Below are 24,456 nucleotides of genomic sequence, written 5' to 3'. Positions count from 1 at the left end.
GAAGCTGATTACCTCACTCAAGAGAAACCCACAACTTAAATAATGGAATAATAATTTGATTATTAGTCATTTCTACTGGAAAACTGGAAAGAGACCAAGTGCAAAGTCAGACCCATGGGCTGCTCAGACTACAGTCTTTGTGACAGTGGCACAAAGAAACCACTGAAGAAGGTCTGCTTGAAGTCCCTCAGCTCACAGTTTAGATGTGCACCCACTACATTCCTACCTACTTAAATTCACCTATTAGGAAACTAACATGAATTAGGTATGGACTATCTGCCAAGCACTGTACCGAACACTTGACGCTTCATCTCAGTCTGCTTGTTTACCCTCTTATGAAATAAGAATTATTATTCCCACTTTTCTGATGAGAAAATTGATACTCAGAGCCATTGTATAACTGTTCTGGGGTCAAATAGCCAGTAGAGCCATGATTTGAACTCAGCGAGAAAAGATTCCAGAGTCTTCTCCATGTGGTTTCCATGAATCACAACCTATTTCCCTTAAAGCCATTCTGATGGCCCTTTAAGCATCAGGACAAATCATTTTGTGAGGAAGTATAAGAAAGTCATATCTGGAAAGGCTCTGTGGTGATGCCCTTCAGGCCTTCAGGATGCATTATTCAAATGCTAACTGAGAACTTTGGATGACATAATGGTGTCGGTGTCTAAAAACATCTAGAAAAGTCTTCATTTATATTTGTGAAAATCTGCTTCAGCTCACTACAGGGCAATTGAAGCCAAAAGCAGGCAGACAGTCATGTGCTCATCTGCAGCTTCTTGCAGAAGGGGCTGTCTCGTTCATCTGCTCTGTAGCCCCTAGCATGGGACCAAGCACATCACAATGATTACCATTTGTTGAGTAACTTTACAAGCATCATCTCACTTAATCTCCATGGCAGACCTGCAAGGTAGATAATCTTATCTCCATTTCAGTGATGCAGACTCCCAAGACTCAGAGAGAGTAAGTAACTTGCCATTATGAGTAGCCAAACTGGTAAAACTCAGGCTACCAGAGAAGGCTTCTTAGAAGAGGTCATCTTGGAGGACAGTGAGAAAGGGCAGGACCTCAAATGACAGAATACAAAGAAGTTTTTTAGAGAATTTTCATTTTGGAGTGAAACTTAAATGCCATATGAGGTTTCAGAATCAAGGGTTTTGGTAGAGGGGTGGCATGTGGGTGAAAGGAAGCAATGGACATGGTGAGAGGAAGAATAAAGTGAGGAGGTAAAGGCCTACAACATTTCTTCAGTCATCAAAGGGTTAAATGGTCAATTCACTATCCTAGTGTGGCATGGGGAGAGAGCTGTTAAAAGTGACCTGGTGACTGAGACAATAACTATATAAAGACTTTGCAATGACTTGACTTCAGTTGCCAAGTTTATTTTGACCTATACTATTGGGTTTATGTACCCCCAAAATCATTGAACCCCTAATCACCAATGTGATGATATTTAGAGATGGAGGCTTTGGGAAGGAATTAGGTTGTCAGGGTGGGGCCCTCACGATAAGATGAGCGTCTTTCTTTTTTTTTTTAATTTAAAAAAAATTTTTTTTTAATTTACGTTCAAATTAGTTAGCATATAGTGCAACAATGATTTCAGGAGTAGATTCCTTAGTGCCCCTTACCCATTTAGCCCATCCCCCCTCCCACAACCCCTCCAGTAACCCTCAGTTTGTTCTCCATATTTATGGGTCTCTTCTGTTTTGTCCCCTCCCTGTTTTTATATTATTTTTGTTTCCCTTCCCTTACGTTCATCTGTTTTGTCTCTTAAAGTCCTCATATGAGTGAAGTCATATGATATTTGTCTTTCTCTGACTAATTTCACTTAGCATAATACCCTCCAGTTCCATCCATGTAGTTGCAAAAGGCAAGATTTCATTCTGATTGCCGAGTAATACCACATCTTCTTTAAGATGAGCGTCTTTATAAGAAGAGACAAGAGAGGGCTTGCTTCCTCTCCCTCCTCACCATGTGAAGCTACAAGAAGACGACCATGTGCAGATCAGGAACAGGGTCTTCACTATGAGCAAAGTCAGCCAGCACCTTGGTCTTGGACTTCTCAGTCTCCTGAACTGTGAAAAATAAATTTCTGTTGTTTAAACAAAAAAAAGAAGAAGAAGAAGAAGAAGAAGAAGAAGAAGAAGAAGAAGAAGAAGAAGAAGAGGTCATCCTGGAGGATGCATTCGGAGGAGGAAAAGGTGAGAAAGACCTTCTAATCAGCTGTGACAGGCACAGTCATGGAGACAGGAAAGAGCGTGGTCTTGCTCATACCTAATTCAATAGCGCTTTTGGAGGGAACACCTTTCTCATGTCTTCCCAAAACATTCAACGTAGTTTTCATAGAAATAATATTTCAACTTTCTACACTTCTATTTCACAGCTTTACACTTTATTTAATTAAATGATACCATATGTGCCTAGAAGAAATGGGTTTGTTAGCAACCATCACTGCCTCCTGATAAACATCTATAACTCCATTGGCAGTTCTTTCTTTTCCTTGTGCCACATTTTTCTCACTTGTAAATGGTGTTGTTGTAAGGACTTAATTAGTTGATCTACCTAAAGTGCTTAGTAAGCACCCATAAACTTTTGCATGCAGGAGTTCCCACGTGCCTTAGCTGATAAATTTTCTGGAAGTTAATCCCGAGTTAGTTCCATGAAGGTGCATCAGAGCCTCTTCTATATTGGGGGTGGTTTTACTAGACAAAAGTGCCTACTGTGGATCACAGAAAATCTCCCACCAAAATATCGCCTCCAATGCCTGGTCTTCTAATGAAATAGGCACTTGGTCTTCAGGACACCTGACACATACCTTATCCAAGAGCCTTATTCACATGTTTGGCCTGAAGGCAGGAAGCAGAACAAAAGCAAGTTTCTCCTCCTTCAACATTTGAATGGCTGCCACAATAATAAATAAATAACATCCTTTTTATTTTCCCAAAGGAACACTTACACAGAGCTTCTTAATCTCTCCCCCACTGAGCAGATATATTCTCAGGAGTCAGGTTGCAAGGTATATACGCAAATTATAAGAGTACTGTTGGGAGCAAAATATGACCTACTCTCTGATGTTAGAGGATTCCCAGTGTAGATTCTCTTTCCCAGTCACTGGCAGCGAGTCATAAGCATCTGAGATAAGAAGAGACAAGATAGGGCTTGCTTCCTCTCTCTCCTCACCATGTGAAGCTACAAGAAGATGACCACGTGCAGACCAGGAACAGCGTCCTCTGGTGGAAAAGCTGGAAGGTAAGGTCCTTGAGGGAAATGTGACAGAAAGAGCAAAGGCTTTGTAAGTGAACATGAGGGGACCAAATTCACCCTTTGCCATTTCGCTGGGTGATCTCTGGAAGTCACTTAACCTCTCTGAGCCTCAGTTCCCTGAGGCTCCTAATCTTTGCTGCATTAAATCTTTCAAAAGCCTTCATGTGTTAAGGCAGAAATGCACCTGGGTACATAGGAAGCACTTACTGAATGGTAGCCATTATTATTGATTTTTCTCCAGGATAATTCCAACATTGATCCTTAGGGATAATAAAGCTCTAGAATGTGGTGGTTAAAAGCCAGGCTACCCTGGTTTAAATCCCAGATCTTCAGCTCCTGAACTGGGTAAATGTGGGCAATTTCCTTTAACCTCTCTGTGCCTCACTTTCCCTGTGTCAAAAACGAAAAAAGTAACAGAACCTATCTCAAAGGGTTGTTGTAAGAATTTAATGTTAGTATATGCAAAATGTTTAAAATAGTGCTTGGAACTATTAAGTACTATGTCATCTATTATATAACTACTGTATCGTAACTGTCTCTTTAACTGTGAACACCTGGAAACAAAGGTTGTCTTTCCTTTCTGTATATCCAGGGTGTCAAAAAGACTGCAACAGCTTAATAAATGTTAATGGAATGAATGAAGCATCTCACATGCCATGCTAATCAAGACTTTCTTTCCTTGGAAATGACATTAGCACAATCCAAACTAAGGGGAAGGAGGAGGCAATTTATTGTTGTTCTTATTTACTTATTTCTCTATGTATCTATCTATTTTTTTAAGATTATATTTTTAAGTAATCTCTATACCCAACATAAGGCTTGAACTTACAACCCCAAAAGATCAAGAGTCACACACTTTACCCACTAAGCCAGCCAGGCACCCCTGTTGCTCACATTTAAATTCTCCAGGACTAAATCTTGCTTCGGGCACAGTTAAAACCAAATGTAGAAGGGAAGCAGCAGCTCCTTCCCAAACGTACATTTCTCTAAAGGAAAGAATTTTCTGTTAGAAGGAGGATGGGAAAAAGATGCTGGGCAGGCAAAAATGCTAGATGCCCTGACACAGGCCAAAAGACAACATGTTGTCAACTTCATCATTCCTGGACCATCCCAGACAATTAGAATCTGTCCAGTTTTAATAGATGTTTTAGAAAAAGTATCATAATCTTTCTAAGTGCCGTAATTATTCCACATTTCAGCTTCCTCGCGTGAGGCTGTTCTTCACATCTAATCTAATCCAAATTCCTTGAGTTTCTATTCAAGATATTTTTATTCTTGTTTGTTCCACCGTAGAAATTAAAAAGCAGCGAGGCAAATGCTTTACAATTCAGTCTGAAGACGTTTCAAGTAGGAAGACTTCATCCATATGGTGCTGCCTGGAGTAGTGTGGCAAGAAGCCGAGTCCAGTGGGCAAGAGGGCTGATCAATTGATGATATCCACCTGCCCCACATTCTGGAATGCAGAGTGGTCATACACTTGGCTGTGGTTGCATCCCCAACTTTGTAATCCTTCCTCTAAAAAAAATGTTTCTTCTTCCCTCACCCAGCACCCTTACTCAAACAGGATGGTCACAGAGGAAGTGTCAGGAGAGGTGGGGTGAGGGGCAATCCGTACAGAATCAACATGCTTGTTAAATTCTTCCCAGTTCCATTTAAATCTTGAGATGTACTTATGGAACCCAAAATTATTCCCCAGTGAATTAGCAAAGATATCAAGTGTGATTAGCATTTTTTGGATGCAAAAGAACATTGCACACTGCTCTGTACTCTACTTGGATGTGCTGAGATGCCACCTCAGGTGTTAGGAAAAAGGAGACGTGAGAAAGAATTGTTAAACCCACCAACAGCCCGTCCTCCTGCCAAGGTCACATCATTCAAGGCGTGATCGCTGACATCACAGGTGCTTGTGACTCCCCCTTCACTCTGATAGTGACCGCAAGTCAATCTCTTTTGCCATAACTTTTTCCATGTATGTGCTCCATTGGTATACAAAGATCAGGCTGAATTGATTTCTATTTTGCCTGTCTCCATTATCTTTTCACTATGGAAAATTTCAAAAAAAAAAAAATTAAAAAGAATAGTATATACCCATTACTCAGATTCAGCAGTAATTAGGATTTGACAACACTTGCTTTGTCTATCCTTCTCCTTTTTCTGCAGAAGCATTTTATTTGTTTGTTTTTTTATTTATTTAAATTAGGCCCTATGGGGGCCTGGATGGTTCCATTGGTTGAGCGACTGACTCTGGTCATGATCTGTTTTGTGGGTTCGAACCCTGTGTCATGCTCTGCACACTGACCTCGCGGAGCTGCTTGGGATTCTCTTTCTTCCTCTCTCTCTCTGCTCCTCCCCCACACACCTTCTCTCTGTCTCTCTCAAAATAAATTAAAAACAATTTTTTTTAAATAAAGTAGGCTCCATGCACAATGTGTGGCTTGAACTCTCAGCCCTGAGAGCAAGGGTTGCATGCTCTTCCAACTGAGCCAGCCAGGTTCCCCACTGTGGAACCATTTTTAAAGCAAATCCTAGGGGCGCCTGTGTGGCTCAGTCAGTTAAGCGTCCAACTTTGGCTCAGATCATGATCTCGGGTTCATGAGTTTGAGCCCCACATCGGGCTCTGTGCTGACAGCTCAGAGCCTGGAGCCTGCTTTGCAGATTCTGTGTCTCCCTCTCTCTCTGCCCCCTCCCACTTATTCTCTCTCTCGCTCTCTCAAAACTAAATAAAACATTAAAAAAAAATTTAAAGCAAGTCCCAGACCTCATGTAATTTTGTCTATCGATGTTTCACTTTGCATCTCTAAAATATACGAATATTTTCTTATATAACCATGATGCCAGTAACACACCTAACAAAAGTAACAATTCCTTGATATCATCTAATTCTTAGACCATTTTCACAGTTCTCTGATACTGAAGAAATATCTTCGTTATTGTTGGTTTTTTTAGACTCAGGATCCAGATGAGGTCCACACATTGCATTTGATGGTTATGTTCGAGTGTCTTAAAATTTAGAATAGTCTCTCTCCACTTTGCCCCACCATTTTTTTCTTCATGCCATTGACTTGATGTTCAGTTGTTTTATGGAATCTCATATTCTGGTGGCACCTCGGTGGCTCGGTCAGCTAAGTATCTGGCTTTGGCTCAGGTCATTATCTCACAGTTCGTGGGTTTGAGCCCTGCATCAGGCCCTGTGCTGGCAGCCTGGAGACTGGAGCCTGTTTTGGCTTCTGTGTCTCCCTCTCTCTCTGCCCCTCCCAGCTCATGCTCTGTCTCTCTCTCAAAAAAAAAAAAAAAAAAAAAAAAAAAGAACATCTCATATTTTGAGTTTATCCATTCATGTCCTCGCAGCAGCACTTAAATCTGAGCCTCTACCTCCTTTATTTCACGTAAGCGGAGGTTAGTTCTAAAAGCCCTATTGGATTCACGTTCTTTTTTTTTTCCATAAGGGACATCTCAAGAAGTGCATGTTATCTGGCTGTCCTACTCTTGCTAAAGATTGATCAGCAGATTCAGGTGATGTCAGCCAGATCTCTCCATTGTAAAGTTCTCCATAAGCTTTTCATCCAATGCTTTCATCCATTATTGATCTTTGCCTTAATCAGTTATATCATTAGGATTGCAAAGTGATGGTCTTTCTAATTCCATCATTCCTTCTGCACTTATTGGCTGGGAATTGTCTGTAAAGAAGAACTCTTCCTCATCGATACCCCTCAGAGAGCTATTTGGTCACCCTGGGATGTAGATTTAATTGGAAAGGCAGCATAATGCTTACTCTTGTCCCTTAAGTTGCCATTTTTCAAAGTAAGAATTGTGACCTAGTTTGTTAATTTGTCTGTTTTGGCGCTCTTCCTCCCCCACGAACTCAGTAGGCTTTTATATATTCTATGTATTTCCATAAAATTCAACCACTACTTTTTTAGATTCTTAAATTATCCCATTTTTGGTCAATTGGGGCCCCTTCTTGTGGGCTCTTGAGTTCTTTCCATATAACCCACCAATCTTTGATAACTTCACAGGTTTTGGCTCAGCAAGGTGTTCCTGCCTCATCTTGTACATGTACTGTCCCAGACTTGGAATCAGCCATCCAAGAAGTCCCGGGTCCTTTAAATGGGAAAGGTTATTTAGGGACCACAATCTGGACACCACAGGTTGTTCATTGTCCATGGGTTTTTAATCCTTCTAGGCCCTTCTGAAAAGCACAGAAATAGGATATATTTTTGAAAAAAATAAAAACCATATTTCTAATATCAAATTTTTAATATTTCTACTGTTATTTCTAATTATTCCTAATATTACATTTCTAATTCAAATTTAACATTAATATTTACATTAATGCTTTGATTTTACATTTTACTTCTCTTACACTGTAAATCTTGGTTCCTAATAACATTAACATAATTATTTATTGCTATATACTATACTATATAAAAATAGTTTCAAAATGCTAACACAAAGACTACTACTAGCAATGTAACTATAGAATGAAGCATTAGATTTTTTTACCCTTAAAATATATTCCACAATGTACATACAACAAATATACTATATTGTAGTATCACTTGAAATCATTTCAAATAATTGTCTTCTCTATGCAGCTACATCATTAACTTGATAAACAGGTACACTGTTTTCAGTTTGTCTTAAAATCGTATGAGTTCATTTTCAATTTAATGTTTTGAATGTGTAAAACACATCTATATGATTCCAATGTAAGAAATACATAATGTATTTGCAGAATCTTTCCAATCTTTTGGAAACAAAAGTTTCCAATCTTTTGTTATTACAAATAATGCCTCCATGAATAACCTTGCATGTCATTTCATATTTAACCCAGTCCATATTTTAATCAGTAAATGTAAGACCACTCTATCTCAGAGAAACCACCCCATCATACCCAGCCTAAGTCATTCATTCTGGTGGACATCTGTCCTGGTCTTTGGGTACCAAGCACCTTTTGAATACCCTTCTGATGTTAGCAGGATTTTCCCTTTTGAGTTCCACCAAGTGAGAAGACAGAATCTTCCTTCCCTCTCCTGCTCTTTTGCAGCAAGAACACAGGAATGTGACTTGCGCTCCTCCAGTCAGATGCACTTGTGTGGGATTCTGGTGGGGAAGGGGGCTTGGAGGGGGAAAAGATGAATAATGCATTCCTCTTGCTGGCGAGGGTGGCAGCAGAGCCATGTGGTTGGGGGGACAGGATGGTCTGTAAGGTTGAGTTCCTGATGCAGAAGAAGCTAGATGCCTTTGGCAGCAGTGGTGACAGTCAAACTGAGCTCTTGGCAGCAGGTAGTTGCTGAGTGGTGATGGGGCAACATCCTTAGTTTTCTCATTAGGCCAGTTGAGCTGCATGGTTTTGGGTGATTTTCTTCGAAGATTGTTTCCTCCAGTCTTTGCAACAATTTTACGAGCGGCCCAATGTTCTTTGAACAGACTCCTTTTCTGCTTAATCTGTCAGCATCCGCTTCCTTCCTTGTAGCCAGGAAATACTTTATGCAGCAGATGCTGGGAGTCAGGCTAGGTACGTTTTAGGTACCACAGGGGCCTGATCATCCTCTGACTTCAACCGTGCTTGTGAGTTCTGGGAGAAGGGACTATGGCATAATGAAAAGAACTGGGTCATTAGGGGCCCTGCAGCTCTTCTGCAGGAAACTCCTTTGAAAATCATCAGTCATAAGAAGTAAAGGGTGTTTTCCTGATTGCTGGAGGGAAGGAACAGGTGGTAGAGATGAGGTCAGCAGAGGCCCAGCATAGCTCCTGGGGTCCATAGGGCAGCAGGATGGTGAGACCAACAGATAGAACAAAGGGACTAAATGTAAGAATCTCACCCTCAACCCTAAGGCTTCTCAAGTGAATAATTGGGGCAGGGGATCCTGAGGGGGGATGGAAAAACATAACTTTCAGATAATCTGGAAGATGGGATCTAGAGAATCAGGATTTGGGGTAATCTTGTAAGTGGACCCATTTGGACCCAATCACATGGTTTAAGGCTACAAACTTGATATCTCTCATAGAGGGCAACTATCCCCTCAGCTCATCATTTGTCCTTCCATTTTGTGTTTGTTGGCCAAAAAATTCTAATTTAGCATATATTTAATTCTACTGATATTTTTCTTTTTAAAGTGTTTGTTTATTTTTTTATTTAGAGAAAGAGAGCGAGCAAGCAGGGGAGGAGCAGAGAGAGAATCCCAAGCAGACCCCACACTGTCAGCACAGAGCACGACGTGGGGCTTGATCTTATAAACCACAAGATCATGACCAAGAGTTGGAAGTTTAACCAACTAAGCCACCCAGTCACCCCACTATTGATATTTTTCTTTGTGATATCCTCCACTGTTTTTCTGTTTAGATAACATTTTCCCTTTCTAAAAATATGTTCAACATTATATTTTCTAGAATTCACTTGTGTATATGGCATGATCAGTATGCACTTGGCACTTGAATAAAGCTGGCAGGCTAGAAACAACCAGGCAACATTAGATATACTTTGCGAATTCAAAGAATATTTTGCAATAATGGGATACAATTCTTTATCTCAAAAATTGTCAGGGGTTAAAAAAAAAAGAATGACGGGAGCAGGAAGGAAAATGGCACCCTTAAAGTGTTGTTTTCAACTTAGCCTAAGGTTAAATAAACAGCTAGCAAGGTGAAGGAAGGAAGGAAGGAAGGAACGAAGGAACCTGTTGATTGAAAGAGGCTTAGGAAACACCACTCCATACAAACGTGGACCTTGTGCAGATCATGATTCCATAAGCCAATTTAAATAAAAGAGAGACAATTGGAATTTGAATACTGTATATTTGATGACAATAAAGAATAATTATTTTGTTAGTTGTAATAATTGTGGATATGTTTCTAAAGAAGTTCTTATCTTTTAGAGACACGTAGGAAAAGATATGATGTCTGGGATTTACTTCAAAATAATGCAGTGGTCAGGGAGAGATAAGGATACAAATGAGATGAGATGGGCTGCTATGAGTTGTTAATTGTTGATGTTGGGTGATGGGAACATGAGGGTGTATTATGTTATCCTTTCTACTTTCCTATACATTAATATTTGAATTTTCCCATGGTAAAAATTTTAGAAAGAGATAAAAAAAATATATATAGTGGCAATGACGTGGCAGTAAAGAATTGTTAAATATTCCCAGATAGGTGGCGAAGCTTCAGTGTCTCAGGGTGGCATATTTGGGGCAGATCATGGCCTCATCTAAGCCAGCTGCCCCTTGCCAGCATGAGTGGAATATCACAACAGCAAATCTTTGCTGAGAGCCTTCTGTGTGTCAAATCCAATGAGAGAGAAAGGTTCTTCCACTGTGATACAGAAAGAGATGTGCAATGTACCAGTTACAGAAATAGTATAATGAAATCATTGCTCACACAAAAAGTCCCTAAAGGTTCATCTAAAATAGACATATATCATTTTTTAAAATGCTGTTTAAAAATAAAGCTTTAAAAATACACTTTTCTTAAGAAAAGAATAAAACACAACCAGACCATGTCATAATGCTATTTAAAATGATCCATGAATTTTCTTTTTTTCTTTAAGTTTTTTAAAAAACATTTATTTATTTTTGAGAGAGAGAGAGAGAGAGACAGACCACAAGTGGGGGAGAGGCAGAAAAATAGAGAGACACAGAATCTGAAGCAGGCTCCAAGCTTTGAGCTGTCAGCACAGAGCCCAATGTGGGGCTTGAATCCACGGACCACGAGATCTTGACCTGAGCCAAAGTTGGACACATAACTGACTGAGCCACCCAGGCACCCCCCCACGAATTTTCTAATTGTCATCGGAACAAAACTCCTTAGCCAGGCCTACCTCACATCCAGACCCTGCCTCTTTCCCCAAGCCCTATCTCCTGCCCGTCATCCCTACACACTTTAAATTCCAGCCACAGGAAAGGACTTGCAGTTCCCAGAACTCTTGCCTCTCAGAGTTCACGTTCCCCTGGAGGAGTTTCAGTCATTCATTAAACAGCATTCATTGACCTCCTCAGCTGTCCTGGACCTTGTGGCCCACTCTGTCTCATCACTACTCATCACCTGGACTGTCTTTTCCCCTCATCAGTTTGTTCTTCCAGTATCATCTGACTTGTCACCTCTGAGAAACCATCTTTGAACCACTCTTCCGTACTCTTTGTATATGGGGAGCAGCAGGGAAAAATGCACACATGTCTTATTTTTTCCACTGTATTCTGAGGGCAGAGATAAAATCCTGCTTGGGCACAATGTGTGGCCTAAGGCTTTAGTCATATTAGAAGATCAATAAATGTGGGGCGCCTGGGTGGCTCAGTCAATTAAGCATCTGACTCTTGATTTCAGCTCAGGTCGTGATCTCACGGTTGTGAGATTGAGCCTCATATTAGGCTCTGCACTGAGTGTGGAGTCAGGTTGGGATTCTCTCTCTCCCTCTCTCTCTCTCTCTGCCCTTCTCCCACTTGCATACACACTTGCTCTCTCTGTCTCAAAAAATAAATAAAAGTAAACACTAAAAAAAAATCAATAAACACTTGTTCAACAAATGAGTAAATGAATGAATGAATGAAGCTTCCCCCACTAGCATGTAAACCCTCAAGGGCAAGAATTTTTGTTGTTTTCTTCTGTTTTATCCTTAGCACCTAGGACAGTATACCTGGGACATTAAATATTTACTGAAATAATTAAAGGTAACTGTCAAAGAAAAATCAAGGAGATATCTATGTTAAAACTCACTTGCAAACTGGTTATTTGTTGTGGTCGCCTGTCTATGGATCGGCAGAAGACTTTGATCCAGGGCTAAAAAAGAAATCAAAGAGAAAAAATGTTTTAAAGGTCAAATACAAATCCATGTTTTATTGAATTAATAACCTAGATTTAAAAACTATCCCCAGGTCCAAAAGAGACTAAGACATTTACTTATTTGTTTTTACATGTATTATTTTAGAAATCACTGTACTAAATGTTGATTTTACTTCACCTAAAAAAAAAAAAGTTAAGATTTTTGGAACTTTAGATTTTCACTTGACATGGGGTCATTTTCTATGTGCCCATATTGCCTGTGGATCTAGAGAAATATATGCAGCAAAGGGGCAGCACATGATTTCCTACACCAGGAACAGCCAGAACCCAAGGAAATCATGAATGACATCACTCTTATTGATCTAATTTCTAAAAGACAATGGAATAATTTCTCCTCGCCCAAACCTTACTGCAGCGGTTTGGACCAGCAATTCCATAGCGGGGTGATGGGAGGGCTGCATGGACAAAGGACAATTGTTGACCTCCCCACAGCAGCAGGATGGTTTACAAAGTGGTCTTTCTTGGGAGTTCTGCCTGGGACTATTGTGCACCACATGACAGGTGCTCTTACATAAGTAAGACCAAATTGAATTCCATTTGGATTTCTTCTCTTCTCAAAACCATCTTTCTCTGGAATTGTCCTAAGTCACTAGAACAACGGAAGGGAAAAGTGTGATCTTGAACTTCCCAGGGAACTGAGGCAGGATTTACTTCCTCTTTCTTTACTCATCCACCTTTTCACAGCTGCCATCCGCTGGGACCTCTTTTGAGAGGAGCTTTTATTCCCTGCTTTCTTTCAGGATCCTGCCTCACATAATCTTCACTGGCTTTTCACAAAGAAAACTAGGACTCCCATTTATTTTATCCAATCCACCGCTACATTCAGCCTTGAAAACAGCATGCAGCACATTATCCTCTAACGGGAACAAATAGCAGAATGGAGCCCAGCTATTTTCCATGAGGCTGATTTTTGCTAATCCAACACATTTATCCTCTGAAACATTTTCAGTGCCTGTTGAGAAATAAGTGGTACCAGTAAGGGCAGTATCTCCCAGCATGCAACTTAAAAATGTATAGACAATAGGTCTTAATAGGAAAGTAAGTCAATAACTTGTGGAGGGGCAGTAGAACCATTTTGGGTACTATGAAGATAGATATACTACACGTGCCCTTGACCTAACAATTCTGCTGTAGGATTCTAGTTCACAGGAATGCTCACACCTGGGAGCAAATGCATATGAACAGCATTACTTACTGAATCACATGTACAGAGCCACATGAACTGACAAAAAGACACGCTGAATATTGCAATGTGGAAAAAGTAAATTGCAGAACAATATGTAATACATGATTTCATTTTTGTTTAAAAATAACCCACACCATATGTATAGGGATGAATGTACTTTTATATATTTACAGATATAAAGAAAAAGTCTGGAGAGAAACCAGCAACAAACTGTCAATGGTAGTTCCTTCCTCTGGAGAGTGAAATTGGGGGGATTTCACTTTTCACTTCATCAACTTTGGAATTATTTAAATTTATGTTTCAGAAAACAAGAAAGGAAATAAATAGCTGGATTAATACAAGGTAGTTAACACTTACAGAGTGTTTATTCTGAGCTGGGCGAGTGCTAGACACTTTATATATCATCTTACTTGCTCCTCCAACTTTCTGAAGTAGGTAATATTATCCCCCTTTACAGATGAGCAAGCAAATTCTGAGAAGTGAATAATTTGCTCAAGGTGACAGGCCTAGTAAGTAGCAGAGCTAGGATTTGAACCCAGGGTTTTTTTTACTTCAAGGTCCAAGACATTCCCTTTGGTCCAACAATGCCATTTAGTATGACATAGTCCTGACTCAGTAGATGGGCTTATTAACAGTGCCACATGGATGCTGAATGTTAAGTTTATTCTTTAATACACAAAAGGGGGAAGGATAGTATAATGAATCCATGTGCTCATTATCATCCAGAAGCAACAATTATTAATATTCTGTGTCATTGTTTCATCTACCCCCAACATATATTTTTTAGGCATCTTTTTAATGCCAATTCAAGACATCATATCATCTCACCATAAATACTTCAATCTCTAAAAATAAGAAAGTTTTTAAAAACATGATGATGTGATAAATATCATTATCACACATAAAGTTAACAATCATTCCTTAATATTATCAATAGCCAGGGCATCTGGGTGGCTTAGTCAGTTGAGCGTCCGACTTCAGCTCAAGTGATGACCTCACGGTTCTGGGGCTGAAGCCCCACATTGGGCTTGTTATTGCCAGTGCAGAGCCTGCTTTGGATCCTCTGTCCCTCTCTTTCTCTCTCCCTGTCCTTCCCCTGCTCATGCTATCTCAAAAATAAACAACAAAAAATTATTTTATAAAATACTATCAATATCCAATCAATGTAAATTTTCCCAGATTGTCTCAAAAATATCTTCTTGTTGGTTATTCAAATTTATATCAGTTGAATCTTTATCTCCTTGAATCTATGGTTTCCCTCTTCTCTTGCTTACTATGACTCATTTATTGAAGAAATGGAGTCCTTTGTCTTGTAGAATTTCCCACCTTCTTGATTTGATTTCTTAGATCTTTATGGTGTCGTTTAACAGGCTTCTCTATCCTTTATATTTCTCACAAACTGGTGATTCAAGACATTAAATCAGTTTCTATCCTTTGGGCAAGATTTTTTCTAAAGTGGTGATGTATACTTCCTACTGCATTTATTAGGAGGCAGTTAGTGTCTGGCTGTCCCACTTTCAATAATGCTAAGGTTGAACAGGGGTTCAGCGGTGTCAGCCTGACACATACATTATGAAATTCCACATCAACCTTCCACCTAATAAAATTAGCACCCATTGATGGTTTTTGCCTAGACCCATTATTTCATTAGGGGTTTAGAGTCACTTAAAATCCTGTAAGACTTAGGTATTTTTTAACAAAAATCCTAAGATAGCAATACTATGTTTTAGTTTTGGAGCAAGGTATCAAAAAAAAATCTTTTCTCTACTACCCATCATGAGTTTTTCTTGTTTTTGTATTTTGTGAAAGTAATTAAGTTTCTACTGTATTTTATTTTAGCTTTTTTGAATAATTAAGTTTTATTTTCCTGAGACCACCGGTATTCTGCAAGCGTCTAAGCCCCATCTGGGACCATTTTGCTATTTATATTGACATTTTATTTGGAATTTTGATCTATGCTTCAATTCCTAAATAATTCATAAAAAGTAAGAAGAAAAAGAAAAGATCTCCCATTCTTCTGTGACAAATGTCACAGTAAGCCAGTTAAACATCTCTAGATCATTTTCAATTTCATGCCTAGGGTCACTTTCAATGACTAAGTCTGTTCTTATTCATTTCACATTTATCATAGCTTCTGTCCTGTGCCAGGTTCTGAGGCTAAAGAGAGGAAAGTCTCAGGCCCTGTCCTTCAAGGGTTCACAGTCCCCTACACCGATGAAATTGGGAAATGGCCCATGGGGCCCCGGGATGGCTCAGTTGGTTAAGCATCTGACTCTTGATTTTGGCTCAGGTCATGATCTCACGGTTTGTGAGTTCAAGCCTGGAGTCAGGCTCTGTGCTGACAGTGTGGAGCCTGCTTGGGATTCTTTCTTTTTCTCCCCCTCTCTCTGTCCCTCCCTCTCCCCCGCAAAATAAATAAATAAACTTAAAAAAAACTGGGCAATGTCCCAAAGGTTCTTGGGTTACAGGGAGGAGGCACTCCCTGACTATGGAATCAGGGAAATCTTCTCAAAGGAGATGTTGAGTTTTGAAGGATGAGTGGAAAGTAACTAGGGGAAGGGCATTCCAGGAAAAGAAAACCCATACAAAGGCATGGAGGCAGGAAAGAATAGGTTCCTTCAGAGAAGTGCACACAGTTTTGCATGGCTAGAGAGTAAGGTTGATGGGGAAGGGTGGCTGTGGTGGAGCAGGGGCAGGGCCAGGGCAGGAAGAGCCTTGTCTGCCATGTTAAAGAGTTAGGATGTCCCTGAAGGATTTTAAGCAGAAGAGTGACAGAGTCTGATTCATGTTGTATATTTTTGTCTCTATAGATGTTTTTTCTTTTTTCTCTATTTAAGTCAAATTCACGTCACATAAAATTAATCTTTTTAAAGTGAACAACTCAGTGGCATTTGGCACATTCACAGTGTCATACAACCACTACTTCTGTTAGATCTAAAACTCTTTCATCACCCAACAGGAAACCCATAGCCATTAAGCAGGCACTCCCCATTGCCCCCTCTCCCCAGCCCTGGCTACCACCAATCAGCTCTCTACCTCAGTACATTTTTATTTCTAAAAATTACACAAGTAATATGGATTCATTACAGAAGAATCAGAATACAGATGACTAAAAGAGGAAAATAAATATTGCTGATAATCTCAGCACCATTTTGTAGGCTGTGTATCCTTCTCAGCAGTTTTTGCGTGTGTGAGTGTGTGTGAATTTTCCCACCCCGATCTTCCATGTACTTTACAGGGTCCTCTAACCTTCTGGAGTCTCCCCTCCCCAACTTTTGAGATGTAAAAGAATTCTGCTCAAACCCCTATCCTATGAATGACATGGAACTCAACTCCCTTCCAATATCTCTGAGAATTCTGGGGAGGTTACAGATGGAGGTGGGGGTTTGCTCTCTTTGACAACCTCTAGCACTGATTTTCTGCCTGATCTTTGCCCCTTATTTCACCTCTTGGGCACATTGTCCATTCTACACTTCTCCAATCCCTTCTTTCCTCCAAATATGGCCTAAACAAGGTGGTATATTAGCAAATATTTTTAAAAGATTTGGGGGCAAACAGAGGATAGCTTGTATTGAAGCACAACTTGGAGAACAACTTGAAACTGAGTTTCAGAGAGGAGTTCTGAGTCCCTTAGTCATTCTTATCATAGGCCATCCCTCCATGTGGTACTATGACAGGACCAGCTGCCAGCTTCCCTCCCTTCCTATCTTTTTCAATCTCCTCTAGATGTAGACTCGAAAGCACTCATTTCCAATTCCCTTTCCCTTTTGCACAAGGGAATTCAAGGCTCTTTTGGCTTTGCTCCAAACTGCAAAGAGCTCCTAAGCTATTCTGCTAAGTCAAAACAGTCCCTCCCTATCAGAACTCTAGTGCCAGGTTGTCCAGCTAATACTTTCTCCCTACTGGCTGCATTTCCATTATCACTTTCTTATCTTAAATATCTTTCCTTAGGTTTTTTTTTTTTGTTGTTGTTCCTATTCTTCTATATTGTTTGAAATGGCTGCATACATTCCTTATTTTTGGACACTTAAGTTGTTTCCAATGCTTTATTATTATAGACAGTGCCCTGTTATATATTAAAGATTATTAAGGGCATATATATCCTTATTATATACATGGATATGTACCCTTAATTATTTCTTTGTTATACATTCCTAGTAGTAGCATTGCCTTATAGATTTTACATATTCTCTACAAGGACTGTATGAGTTGATGAACCCAGTAATGTTTGAAAGTGCTTGAATCTATTAACCCTTGTTAATAGTGCATATATTTATCCTTATTTTTTTGTGTGTGGTTTTAATTTTCATTTCTTTGACTAATAGTAGAGTTGAACTTTTTTAGTTTATTAGCCATTTGAGGTTTATTTTTCTTGTGTAAAATACCTTTTGTGGTCAATTATACAGTTTCATTTTTCACTTATTGATTTGGAGGTTCTTTGAATGTTAAGGATACGAACCTTTGGTTAAGGATATTTCCTATATGGCACAAAAACAGGCACTCAGATCAATGGAACAGAATAGAGAACCCAGAAATGAACCCACAAACGTACGGCCAACTAATCTTTGACAAAGCAGGAAAGAATATCCAATGGAATAAAGACAGTCTCTTCAGCAAGTGGTGCTGGGAAAACTGGACAGCAACATGCAGAAAAATGAACCTGGACCACTTTCTTACACCATACACAAAAATAAACTTAAAATGGATGAAAGACCTAAATGTAAGACAAGAAGCCATCAAAATCCTAGAGGAGAAAGCAGGAAAAACCTTTTGACCTTGGCCGCAGCAACTCTTACTCAACTTGTCTCCAAGAGCAAGGGAAACAAAAGCAAAAATGAACTATTGGGACCTCGTCAAAATAAAAACTTTGGCACAGCAAAAGAAACAATCAGCAAAACTGAAAGGAAACCGATGGAATGGGAAAAGATATTTGCAAACGACATATCTGATAAAGGGTTAGTATCCAAAATCTATAAAGCACTTATCAAACTCAACACCCAAAAAACAAAGAATCCAGTGAAGAAATGGGCAAATGACATGAATAGACACTTCTCCAAAGAAAACATCCAGATGGCCAACCGACACATGAAAAAATGCTCCACATCACCCATCATCAGGGAAATACATATCAAAACCACAATGAGATACCACCTTACACCTGTCAGAATGGCTAATGTTAACAACTCAGGCAACAACAGATGTTGGCAAGGATGCGGAGAGAGATGATCACTTTTGCACAGCTGGTGGGAATGCAAACTGGTGCGACCACTCAGGAAAACAGTATGGAGGTTCCTCAAAAAACTAAAAATAGAACTACCCTACCACCCAGCAATTGCACTACTAGGCATCCAAGGGATACAGATATGCTGTTTCGAAAGGGCACATGCACCCCAATGTTTATAGCACCACTATCAACAATAGCCAAAGTATGGAAAGAGCCCAAATGTCCATCGATGGATGAATGGATAAAGAAGATGTGGTATATGTGTGTATATACATATATATATATGCACAATGGAGTATTACTCTGCAATCAAGAAGAATGAAATCTTGCCATTTGCAACTATGTGGATGGAACTAGAGGGTATTATGGTAAGTGAAATTAGTCAGTTGGAGAAAGACAAATATCATATGACTTCACTCCTATGAGGAATTTAAGATACAAAACAGAGGAACATAAGGGAAGTGAAGCAAAAATAATATAAAAAACAGGGAGGGAGACAAAAACATAAGAGACTCTTAAATATGAAGAACAAACAGAGGGTTACTAGAGGGGTTGGGGGGGGGGGTGGGCTAAATGGTAAGGGGCATTAAGGAATCTACTCCTGAAATCATTGTTGCACTATATGCTAACTAACTTGGATGTAAATTTTTTTAAAAATAAGGATATTTCCTATACCATCTGTCTTTTAATTTAGTTTATGGTGGATTTTGCTGTAAAAGACTCACATTTTTATACAACCACATCTATCATCCTTTATGAGCTCTGCTTTTAGTCTCATGTTTAGAAAGTCATTCCTTACTCTGAAGTTTTGTTGACATTCACCTGTACTTTCTCCTTCTTAAATTACAATTTTTAATCCTTCTGGAATTTTTCTTCATGTACTGTGAATTTGGATTTGTTTTCATAATGATACAGTTATCTTAACATCCCCCACCGATAGGAGGAGGCACAGGCTTTTTAATGTACTAAATCCTTACATGTATTTAGATGCATTTCTGAAGTGTGCTTTTTAGCTAGTGATGTTTTAATTATTGTATCTGGCTGGTTCACCTTAATATCTGGTAGGAAAAGACTTTTTTGGCATTATTTTCCTAAAGATGGGCTTGACTTTCTTACTTTTTCCCTTTTTTCTTCTCTCTCTTTTGTTTTCGTTCAAAACATTTACTTTGTATCTTAAACAGGACATTCTAAAGTCTGCATCATGACTGGAGAGTTACCCCCGAGGTTTACAGCCAGTGTGTCCCTCTCAAAGCATGATCCTGGGAGCTGGGGAGTCATGCAAACACAAGCTAGGACCCCCAGGGGAGGAAGGGTGCAGACCAGGGGAGGACTTCAATCCTTTCTTAAGGAAAAGGCAGTAGAGCATTCTGACTCACTGAAAACTAGTGCAAACATTTTTCAAAATAAATTTTTAAATAGATTTCTTTCACATTAAAAAGAAAGTTATTTTTGGGGCGCCTGGGTGGCTCAGTCGGTTAAGCGGCTGACTTCAGCTCAGGTCATGATCTCGCGGTCCGTGGGTTCGAGCCCCGAGTAGGGCTCTGTGCTGACAGCTCAGAGCCTGGAGCCTGTTTCGGATTCTGTGTCTCCCTCTCTCTGACCCTCCCCTGTTCATGCTCTGTCTCTCCCTGTCTCAAAAATAAATAAAACTTTAAAAAATAAATAAATAAATAAATAAAAAGTTATTTTTATTGGGATTTTGTTAATAATAGGCTTAGCCTGAAGAAAATTAATATCTTTACAATATTAAATCTTCCAACACAGTATAATGTCTCTCCTTTTATTCAAATCTCCTTTTAGATTCATGGTAAAGTTTTATAGATATGCATATTTATAATTAAGTTTATTACTAGGTGCTTTGATTTTTTTATTACCATGATATATGGGTTCTTCATTCCATTGTTTTTCTTAACTAATTATTGCTGATATATGTATTAGTTTTTAAATATTTCTGTCATAATTGCCGAATTTTCTTGCAAGCTGGTGCAGGTACTCTGGAAAACAGTATGGAGGTTCCCCCAAAAATTAAAAATAGAACTACCCTACAACCTAGCACAATTGCACTACTAGGCATTTATCCACGGGATACAGGTGTGCTGTTTCAAAGGGACACATACACCCCCATGTTTATAGCAGCACTATCAACAATAGCCAAAGTATGGAAAGAGCCCAAATGTCCATGTCCATCGATGGATAAATGGATAAAGAAGATGTGGTATATATATATATATATATATATATATATATATATATATATACACACACACACACACACACACACACACATACACACACACACACACACACACACAATGGGTTATTACTCGGCAATCAAAAAGAATGAAATCTTGCCATTTGCAACTATGTGGATGGAACTGGAGGGTATTATGCTAAGTGAAATTAGTCAGTCAGAGAAAGACAAAAATCACATGACTTCACTCCTATGAGGATTTTAAGAGACAAAACAGATGAACATAAGGGAAGGGAAACAAAAATAATATAAAAACGGTGGGGGGGGGGACAAAACAGAAGAGACTCATAAATGTGGAGAACAAACTGAGGGTTACTGGAGGGGTTGTGGGAGGGGGGATGGGCTAATAGGGTAAGGGGCATTAAGGAATCTACTCCTGAAATCATTGTTGCACTATATGCTAACTAATTTGGATGTAAATTTTTAAAAATAAAAAATTAAACTAAAAAATAATAATAATTGCCAAATTTTCTGAACTCTCTTGTTCATTTTAACAGTTTTTCAAGGAACCATACAATCTTCAAATAATGATAATTTTGTCTGTTACTATCAAGTATTTATACCTCCCTCACCTCTTTTTCTCATTATTGCATCGATTGACACTTCAGAATAATCTTAAATAATGGTAATGACAGTCAAATTATTACCTTTAATGGAAATGCTTGTAATGTTTTATTGTTAGGTATAATATGCCGTTGGTTTGAGAGCAATATTCCTTAACATATTAACATGTTAATTAAGATTTTCTTAAACCAAAAATTTATGTTGATTTTTATCAAACTTTTTAGCATTGTGTTAAGATGATCATATGATTTTTCTCCTTGAAATCATTGATCAATACATAATCTATTTTACATTGATTTCATAAATTATATAAACAGGTAACTTTTACCACTGAACTTTTCTTATATCCATGGATTAAGCCCTGTTTGGTCATGGTGATTTGCCTTTTAAAATTATAACTGCAGGTTTAGTTTGGAAAATGGATTGAAAAGAGACAAGGTCAAAGGCAGAGAGGATATTTAGGAAGCAATTACAGTTCTCAAATAAAACAACAGTAGTGAAAACAGAGAAGAGGTCTGGTTCTGAGAGGTGTTTAAAAAAAAGATCAATATTAGCTCCTTGGGTATGAAATCTGAAGTGAAGAAAGGAATTTAGGAGAACTGCTAGGTTCTTGGCTTGGTGACATTTATCAAGACAGGGCTACAGGAAGAAAAGCGGGTTTGGTAGGAGTTGGAGGAGAGGATAAAGGATGAACTCCTGACATCCTCAGGTCCTGAGTGGAACACCCACGTATTGACAGGTAAGTCATCATATACATGGATCTGGAGCAGAAAGATCTGGGCTATAAATATCAACTTGGTGATTACTAGTGTGTAGAAAACAGTTAATTGTAGTGTGAGAACACAAGAAGACTGAAAACGAAACCACAAACAATGACTCATTTTAAGAGATGGAAGAAGGAAGAAGTGGGCTATGTATGCCACACAACTTTACTCCCCTCGTCTGCTTCCTTCTTCCCAAAGGCACCTCTCACCTGCTGGGCTGCTGCTGCCTCTGCTGGGTTCCCTGGAGTCAGAATAGAAGCCCCAGAACTGCATGACCTGCACAACCTCTCATCTGCACTGGTTTCTCCTCACTCTCAGACAAGATGAAATGTCATACCACAGAGCATGAAATCTTGCTTCTGTAGCTGGTGTCAATGGACCAGGTAATGCACCATAGAAGTTGCATAAAAGTACAAGAGAGTTAGCTTCTTGTAGGGAAATCTTGACAAATCTATCATTAGAGATGGAAGTGAGGTAGACAGATCATTTTTCTCATTTTCCCCTTCTGCAGACTACATCAAGGTTGGGATCTCTCCCTATGGCCATGGCAGAGAAGCTCTGTGGCTCAAGGAATCTACTGAAGTCACCTGCTGTTTCTCATCATGGCTTGTTGAAAGTAGTGCCATCATGGTAACACATCACACTGAACTGTTTGACTTTCTCCTTTATTTTTACTCTCCTGAGCTTATACCTACCCCTCCCACACATAAACACAAAAATCAGCACTTTAATCTTGACCCCAGGCTTTATAATATAGAGAAATTGCACTAAGATATAGATGCTAAATTGGTAAATTGAATAGGAGAAAGTCTATTTAAGTCAACTCTTCATTTGGACTTGGATCCTTAAAACATGTGTTCTATTTTTCTGAGAATTCAACATGATGTAATGAGAAAAGGAATAAAAAGGAGGCATGAATAACAATTAGATATGAGAAAGGGAAAACAGGACCAGGTAGAAAACTGTCAAATTAGAAGATGAAAATGATATTAAACATTAATATTACAGCAGCTGTTGAGCTCACATATTTCCCCAGGTTAGGTTATCAAAAGAACATAGCAATATGGTTTTATTTATTAGGTCACTATCAAAAGTACTGGCAACATCCAGCAAAAAACTATCATCCATAAGATGTCTATTTCCTTTGCTATAACAGAAAGTCTACAACAGCCTTTACCCCAATTCAACCCAACAAATATCTATTGGCCCCTGTCATGAGGAGGACAATGTGCTGAGCTTTATGGAAATAGAGCAGTTGCTGGGGGCGGGGTCTTCTCAGATTAATAAGACGCGGATGTACCCTGAAAATGATATAGTCTCAGAGGCATAAATATAATGAAGTACACAGGTCGTTATTATCCAAGGTCATATCAAATTTAAAAAATACAAATTTTATTTGTACCAAGAAAAGGTACAAATAAAATTCTAAGAAGACCAAAGGAGGGAGAGATTATATTAATGGAAAATAATCAGGAAATACTTCACTGAGAGGGGCTATACATTTGTTAGATATAATTTTATTTTTTTAATTTTTTAAATATTTATTTTTGAGAGAGAGAGAGAGACAGAGCACGAGTGGGGGAAGGGCAGAGAGAGAGGGAGATACAGAATCCGAAGCAGACTCCAGGCTCTGAGATGTCAGCACAGAAGAACCCAGTGCAAGGCTTGAACCCACAGACCACAAGATTATGACCTGAGCCACAGTTGGATGCTTAACCAACTGAGTCACCCAGGCGCCCCTGTTAGGCATAATTTTAATAGTTGGCCATGGGGAAAGATAGGCAGACTAGAGGAGTAAAAAACCAAAGGCAAAGAGCCAGGAAATAATAGTATAATTGTAAAATGATAGACTTTGACAGTTTTGAAGGATATATCCCAAAACTTTGAGAATCCCCAAAGAGTCATATACCACTATATTATACATTTTCACCCACAAAATTCATACATAATACTGAGTACATAACTACAAAGCCATTACGTAATGTGAGAGATGGACCATCAGCGAGGTTACATACCAACTAAATAATTCGTTTCTTCGTGTCCATATCCAAGTGCACAGGATGCAATTTGGATCTCAGCAAAATGATATATGACTTCCTTTTACTCAAGGAAGATCAACCTTGAATGCTAAATCCATAAATATCAACAGCCTACTGAAGTTCCATCTGGCTGAAGTGTTTAGCATGAATCAATCCAGAAAGAATTCTGCTTGTTTTAAGATAAAAGGAAACATTAAGGGAACCCGAGTGGCTCAGTCAGTTGACCGTCTGACTTGGGCTCTGGTCCTGATTTCGCGGTTCATGACTTCAAGCCCCACATTGGGCTCGCTGTTATTAGTGCAAAACCCTCTTTGGATCCTCTGTCCCCC

General features: G+C 39.0%; 2 long non-coding RNA genes across 2 annotated transcripts in view; one reads left to right on the top strand and one right to left on the bottom strand.

Moving 5' to 3' along the window:
- Positions 1–898: 898 nt before the first annotated feature.
- Positions 899–22,724, top strand: LOC122231192. The gene is made up of 3 exons (XR_006208385.1): positions 899–963; positions 22,287–22,471; positions 22,600–22,724. It is a non-coding gene; the product is annotated as an uncharacterized LOC122231192 (long non-coding RNA).
- The window catches only part of LOC122231193, a 37,605-nt gene continuing 15,078 nt past the window's right edge, over positions 1,930–24,456 (bottom strand). The window contains exons 2-4 of the long non-coding RNA XR_006208386.1: positions 11,974–12,036; positions 3,066–3,257; positions 1,930–2,075 (exon numbers count right to left, since the gene is read on the bottom strand). This is a non-coding gene — a long non-coding RNA (uncharacterized LOC122231193). The remainder of the gene's footprint in view (positions 2,076–3,065; positions 3,258–11,973; positions 12,037–24,456) is intronic.

This window comes from Panthera tigris, chromosome D1 (genome assembly GCF_018350195.1).
Source record: "Panthera tigris isolate Pti1 chromosome D1, P.tigris_Pti1_mat1.1, whole genome shotgun sequence".
Taxonomy (NCBI): domain Eukaryota; kingdom Metazoa; phylum Chordata; class Mammalia; order Carnivora; family Felidae; genus Panthera; species Panthera tigris.
This window is presented reverse-complemented; position numbering and strand designations above follow the sequence as displayed.